Source organism: Carex rostrata, chromosome 6 (assembly GCF_964058835.1).
Source record: "Carex rostrata chromosome 6, lpCarRost1.2, whole genome shotgun sequence".
Taxonomy (NCBI): Eukaryota; Viridiplantae; Streptophyta; class Magnoliopsida; order Poales; family Cyperaceae; genus Carex; species Carex rostrata.
Window position 1 is genome coordinate 8,443,068 of NC_135923.1, and position 6,672 is coordinate 8,449,739.

The following is a 6,672-nucleotide window of genomic DNA, read 5'->3' on the forward strand; positions in this document are numbered from 1 at the left end:
GCTAGACCCTTGAAATCTTTTCCTTTGTTATGAATAAAATATTAATGTGGATGTCCATAACTCCCAACATTCATTCTCTACTATCCCCACTACTCCATGCACTACAATTGGAATTGATGGCCACTACTATTGAAATTTATTTCTCTATTTATTTAGATGATTTTTCATTTACAATTTGTAGCCTATAAATAGAGGCTTTGTAATATTGTATTGTACACATGCATGAGAAATGTATGAATAAAGAGATTGTCATCTTTTTCCTCTCTATTTTGTTTATGCTTGTTAATTTTTATTTTATAACACGTTATCAGCACGAGAGCTCTACTAGTTGAAGATTTGAGGTAATTTTAATAACTTTTATTTCAATTTCATTTATATAAATAATACTTCCTAGTAATTGCTAAATGAAATAAGTTATCAATTTATTTATATTTATTTTGAGATGTTTAGTATGATTCATATAATTTTATATGAAGTGCATTTTTTTATTTAATCTTTCCGAAGAAGATTTAAAAGAAAAATCTTCTTGAAGAAGATTTATATTATGTACAAATATTGTATAGTGGTTCATATTTTTTTTTGCTTTAATAATTGAATCTTCTTGAAGAAGATTTCAAAAGATATTAAGAAGATCTTCCTGAAGAAGATATAAAGAAAAATTATATGATGCGCAAATTTAACATGATGTTCATATATATATTTTTTTTTCAATAATTTTATCTTCTTGAAGAAGTTAAAGATATTCTAAGTTGATTTATTATCTCTTTATGGTTGAAGAGATTATAACGAGTTGTTGGACAAAATAATTTAATTGGTTCTGCTTCATTTCCTGAAGTAAATGTAGCAATATATAATAATAAATTTGAAAAAAAAATTGTGGAAGTGGACAAGAATGAGTTTATTATCATAGTGATTATTACAAAAACACATATTCCCACCTGAAGTGGAAAGATAATGAAGAAAATTTAAATAATGTGCAAAAATTAATGTGATGTTCATATTTTTTTTCAATAATTTAATCTTCCTGAAGAAGATTTATGTGGCTCACAAAATTAATATGAGAATATTTCAATATATCTTCTTGAAGAAGATTTCAATAAGATTTATATGATGTGGAATTTTTTTGATGTACTCTTCTCGAAGAAAATTCAAGAAATATTTCTAGTTTATACATTATTTTTTACATTATATTATGTTAATGAAATGGCCCGAAGCCATATGAATATAAATTATATTAATGAAATTGGCCTGAAGCTATTTCATCAATTTTATCAATTGACCTGAAGTTCAATTATAATAAATTATTGAAGCCACATGTCTTGTTCTTGTTGAACAAAATAATAATTACACATGAAGTGGAAAATAATATGATGGACAAACTATTAGATATGGACGTGATAATGAAGAAATGAAAAAATGAACAAAAAGAATTACCACTAGAAGTGAAGAAATAATTAGAAAGTGAAGAGAATGACAAATAAGAAAATTCATGCTATTATTAGTCATGTACATGCCGTACGCCAATGTACCTGTAGTACGTCAAAACATTATATTGAACTATTATGGACAAACTCAATTTAGTCAAATGATTTGACATTATTTGAATGATGAAAAAGAGATATATAAAATAGGTGACATTTATGAAAAATTGAGCCCTCACTGTTTGAAAAAAAAAAAAGTATATCAAACTTATGCAAAATTATTTGAAAAGAGATGATTTACTTTCATAAATCATTTAATTTTCTATTAATACAATGCCCTAAAATAAGCTTGTTCGTTTCTATTAATACAATGCCTTAAAGAAGCTTATCTATTTCATTAGAGGTATTACGTTATAAGGTGGAGTTTTAATTTTTATCTTTTATGTTGTTACGAAAAATTGTAAGATAAAAAATAAATAGTTGTTCATTCTTTATTTTGAAAAATGAATAATACTTATTTATTATTTATATTGATTGTAGTGCATAAAAAATGTAAATGTAAGATAAAATTTGCTTATTTTTAATTTTTTTAAAATACTACTTATTTATTCTTTTTATTATTGATTATTGTTGAAATGGTGTTTATTTATTTTTATAAAAAAAATGATTGAAAGCTCCAGAAGAGTTATTTTGTTGTTACATGGAGGAATATAAATTTATATTGATGATGATGTATTATATTCTTGTAAGTCTCAAATAAATTTGTTAAGTTTTAATAATATCCGCCGAAATGGATATCATATTGAGACAACTAATAAAAAAATATTGAATATATGAAAAACAATGCATATTGAAGATAAAGTGCATATGTTTTTTCTCTGACTTGTACTACACGTATATTAATGCAATTGAAACACATGTTATTGTAAACCAGAAGTTTACATACAAGAATATGTTTATAGTTTGGCATGTCCGGTTGGACCATTCCGGATCAATAGTGATGCGAAAAATAATAGATAATTATGAACATTCATCAAAGAACTAGAAGATTCTTTAATCTGATGAATTTTTCTCTTGTGTTGGTTTTATTTCTAGAACATATACAATATGATATTTGTGGAACAATATATCCAACATGTGAACCATTTGAATATTTTATGATTTTAATTGATGCATCAATAAGATGGTTACATGTATGTTTATTATCAAATCGCAACCTGGCGTTTGCGAAATTACTTGCTCAATAGATTTGATTAAAGAGCATAACTCAATTATGAAAATACGTCTAGACAATATCGAAATTAATGTTGAACATCCTGTAAATGTTCGTATATAAAAAGAAGATATGATATTCGCATCATGCCAACTAGCTATTATAAAGCTTCCCCTTATAATTGGTTTTTGGTCACATACCTAATATTTCCCATATAAGATTTTTTGAATGTGCGGTATATGTTATAATTGCTCCACCACAATGCACTAAAATGGGATATCAAAGAAAATTGAGAATTTATATTGAATTTGAATCTCCATATATAATAGAGTGGTAGATTTATTCATGGCTAATTTTACCGGTTGTGATTTTGATGAATAAAAATTTTCAACCTTAGGGGGAGAAAACTATCAGCTGGAAAAAAATATATTAGTATGAATTATCATTGTCTTATTTTGATCCTCGTACTAAAGAATGTGAACTAAATATTCAAAAGATAATTCATTTGCAAAGGTTAGTGAATCAATTGCCAGACACATTCACAAACTCAAAGAACGTGACCAAATCACATGTACCAGCTGCTAATGCTCCAATTAAAGTCGTGTCCCTGTTGGACAGACTAATTATAACACGCATGAAGCGTGGAAAAGCAATCGGTTCCAAAGATTAAAAATATAAAAAATCCTCGAAAAAGAAAATGAGCAAAGAATGAAAATGGTCAAGTCGAGGATATGATAATTTCAGATAAAACTCCAGAAGAGAATAAAATTATAAGTAATATTGGAGTTCCATCAGAAACTCAGGTATCTGAAATTCATGAAAATAAAGAGATCTCGATAAATTATATCATGAATGAAATAAGATGGAACCGAGATGAAATTGATATCAATAATATTTTTGTATATAATATAGCGCTAAACATAATAAATATTGAGGATCATGACTAGAAGTCTATTAAAGAATGTCGACAAAAAGAATGATTGGCCAAAATAGAAAGGTGCAATTGAGGTAGAGGTAAACTCTCTTGAAAAATGAGAAGTTTTTGGACCTGTAGTCCTTGTACCTCAAGGTATAAAACCAGTAGGATATAAATGAATATTTATGAGAAAATAAAATGAGAAAGGTGAAATTTTGAGATATACTCATATGTGGTGGATGTAACAACTTTTTGATATATAATTAGTCTGGCAGTCCATGAAGGACTTAATTTGCACCTAATGGATATTGTTACAGCCTATTTAAATGCTCGCTTGATAATGATATTTATATGAAAATCTCTGAAAGATTTAAGATGCCTGAAGCATATAATTTAGGTTCTCGAGAACATTATTCAGTTAAATTGAATAAATTTGTATATCGATTAAAGCAATATGGACGCATATGCTATAATCGTTTAAATGAATATTTATTGAAACATGGATATAAGAATGATACGACCTGTCCATGTATTTTCATGAAAAGATATAGAAATGATTTTATTATAACTGCGGTTTATGTTGACGATCTAAGTATCATTGGAACTCCTGAAGAGCTTCCAAAAGAATAAATTATTTAAATGAAGAATTTGAGATGAAAGATCTTGGAAGAACAAAGTTCTGCATTGGATTGCAAATTGAACATTTAAAAATGATATTTTTTATGCATCAAGAAAATTATATTGCAAGAGTGCTGAAATAATTTTATAAGGATAAATAACATTCATTAAGCACTCCGATGGTTGTAAGATCATTAGATGTGAATAAATATCATTTAGACCTTGAGAAAATGATGAAAAACTATTTGGTCCTGAAGTACCATATCTTAGTGCAATATGAGCACTTATCTTGATGAGCATTCAATACATGATATATCATTTATAGTAAATTTATTAGCAAGATATAGTTCTTCTCTCACGCGAAGATATTGACATATAATTAAACATATATTTCACTACCTATGAAAAAATTTAGCAATACACAAAAGCAAGTCAGGTATGTGTTTGGTTAAGATCTATGATTTAACACATTTGTCAGACATGTAGATTGTCTTTTAGAGAAATGATCCCGAAGATCATATATGAATATAATATTATATGTATTGCTCAATGAAAAAAATGATACATTAAAGGAGATAGAACAAAACATATTTTACCAAAATTCTTTTTCACACATGATCTCCAAAAGAATAATGTTATTAATGTTCAGCAAATCCATTCAAGTGAAAAAATCCAGCAGATTTATTCACTAAGGCACTCCCTACTGCAATATTCGAAAAGCTAGTTCGTAATATTGGAGTTCGCCGAATTAAAGATCTTCACTGATGCTGTCATGAGGGGGAGTTCATATGCACTATATTTTCCTTAACCATGGTTTTTCCCACTGGGTTTTCCTGGTAAGGCTGTAGTTGCGTATTTAGAAGAATATTGTACTCTTTTTCCTTCACTAGGTTTTTATCACATAGGGTTTTTCCTAGTAAGGTTTTAATGAGGCATATTCTCACGTAATGGACATCCAAGGGGGAGTGTTATGAATAAAATATTAATGTGGATGTCCATAACTCCCAACATTCATTCTCTACTATCCCCACTACTCCATGCACTATAATTGGAATTGATGGCCACTACTATTGAAATTTATTTCTCTATTTATTTAGATGATTTTTCATTTACAATTTGTAGCCTATAAATAGAGGCTTTGTAATATTGTATTGTACACATGCATGAGAAATGTATGAATAAAGAGATTGTCATCTTTTTCCTCTCTATTTTGTTTATTCTTGTTAATCTTTATTTTATAACATCCTTTTCGTTTTTAGTTTTTATTTTAGAAATGGACTCAAAATTGACCGTTGTGTACAAAATAACTGCGGAGTATGTCCGATAATTGGTTCCAGTGTATGTTCATGTCAATTTTTGAGCGCACAAAACTTAAAACGAATCAGATGGTTTTAAAACCCATCAAATTAAAAAATAGATTCAGTGAACATAGGATCTACTCCGTAGTCGTACAAAATACTAATAATTTTATCTCATTTTTGATATGGTTGGATTAATTTTTGTCGTGCTATTGTTTGATTAATTTTTAATGGAGCCTGATAATTGTATTCCAAACAAAATCCTCGAGCGCGTCTCCAAGTAGTTTAACAGAAAAAACTTCCAATGTTATCTAACTTCTATTTCTAGCGCTAATATCTAAACATTTAAAGCTCTATTTATAACATTTTACAATGCTACTCACAAGCATCTAAACATCTATCTGCAAGCATTAAGATTCTAAATCTGTATAGTTTTAACTCCTAATTATTTTTGTTTTCAAGCCAAAAACGAAAAGATTCATTTCACCCACTTTTTTTTCCTCTAATCATTATCATCTATTTTCTCGATGATCCGTGATGAATTTTGTGAATCTAAAAATATGAACATTTTTTATCTGATTTTCTCTTTCAAATGAGATCCATGAAGACTAACTTTCGAGTTATATTTGTGTCGTAATTTTTTTTATCACTTTAAATCTTTGTGACTTTCAGTTTTTTTTTTTTTTAATTTTGCTTCAAAATAATTTAAACCTCTGTTTACAAGCATATAAACCTCATTAATAACACTTTAAATCAATAGAATAAAAACATATAAACCTCACGTACAAAGAATCTAAACCTCAACAATAACATTTCAAAGTATATAAACCTCAACAATAACACTGCATTTATAAAACATATAAACCTCATGTACAAAGTCTTGAAAATTTTAATGGTTGTAGACTTAGATTTAAAAAATTGAAATTTTAAAGTGGTAGTGAGTTTTACTTAAAAAAACAAATGATTTTAAAATTACTCAAAAGTATTTCTTCATGAATCTTACTTGAAAGATAAAATCGAATAGAAAACGTTTGTATTTTTAGATTCGTAAAATTCATCACGAATAGTCGAAAAAATAAATTATAATGATCAGAGAAAAAATATAAAAGAGTGGGTGAAAGAAATATTTCCGTTTTTTGTTTGAAGACAAAAGTAGATACGAGTTAAAACTATACAAATTTAGAATTTTAATGTTTTCATACAGAG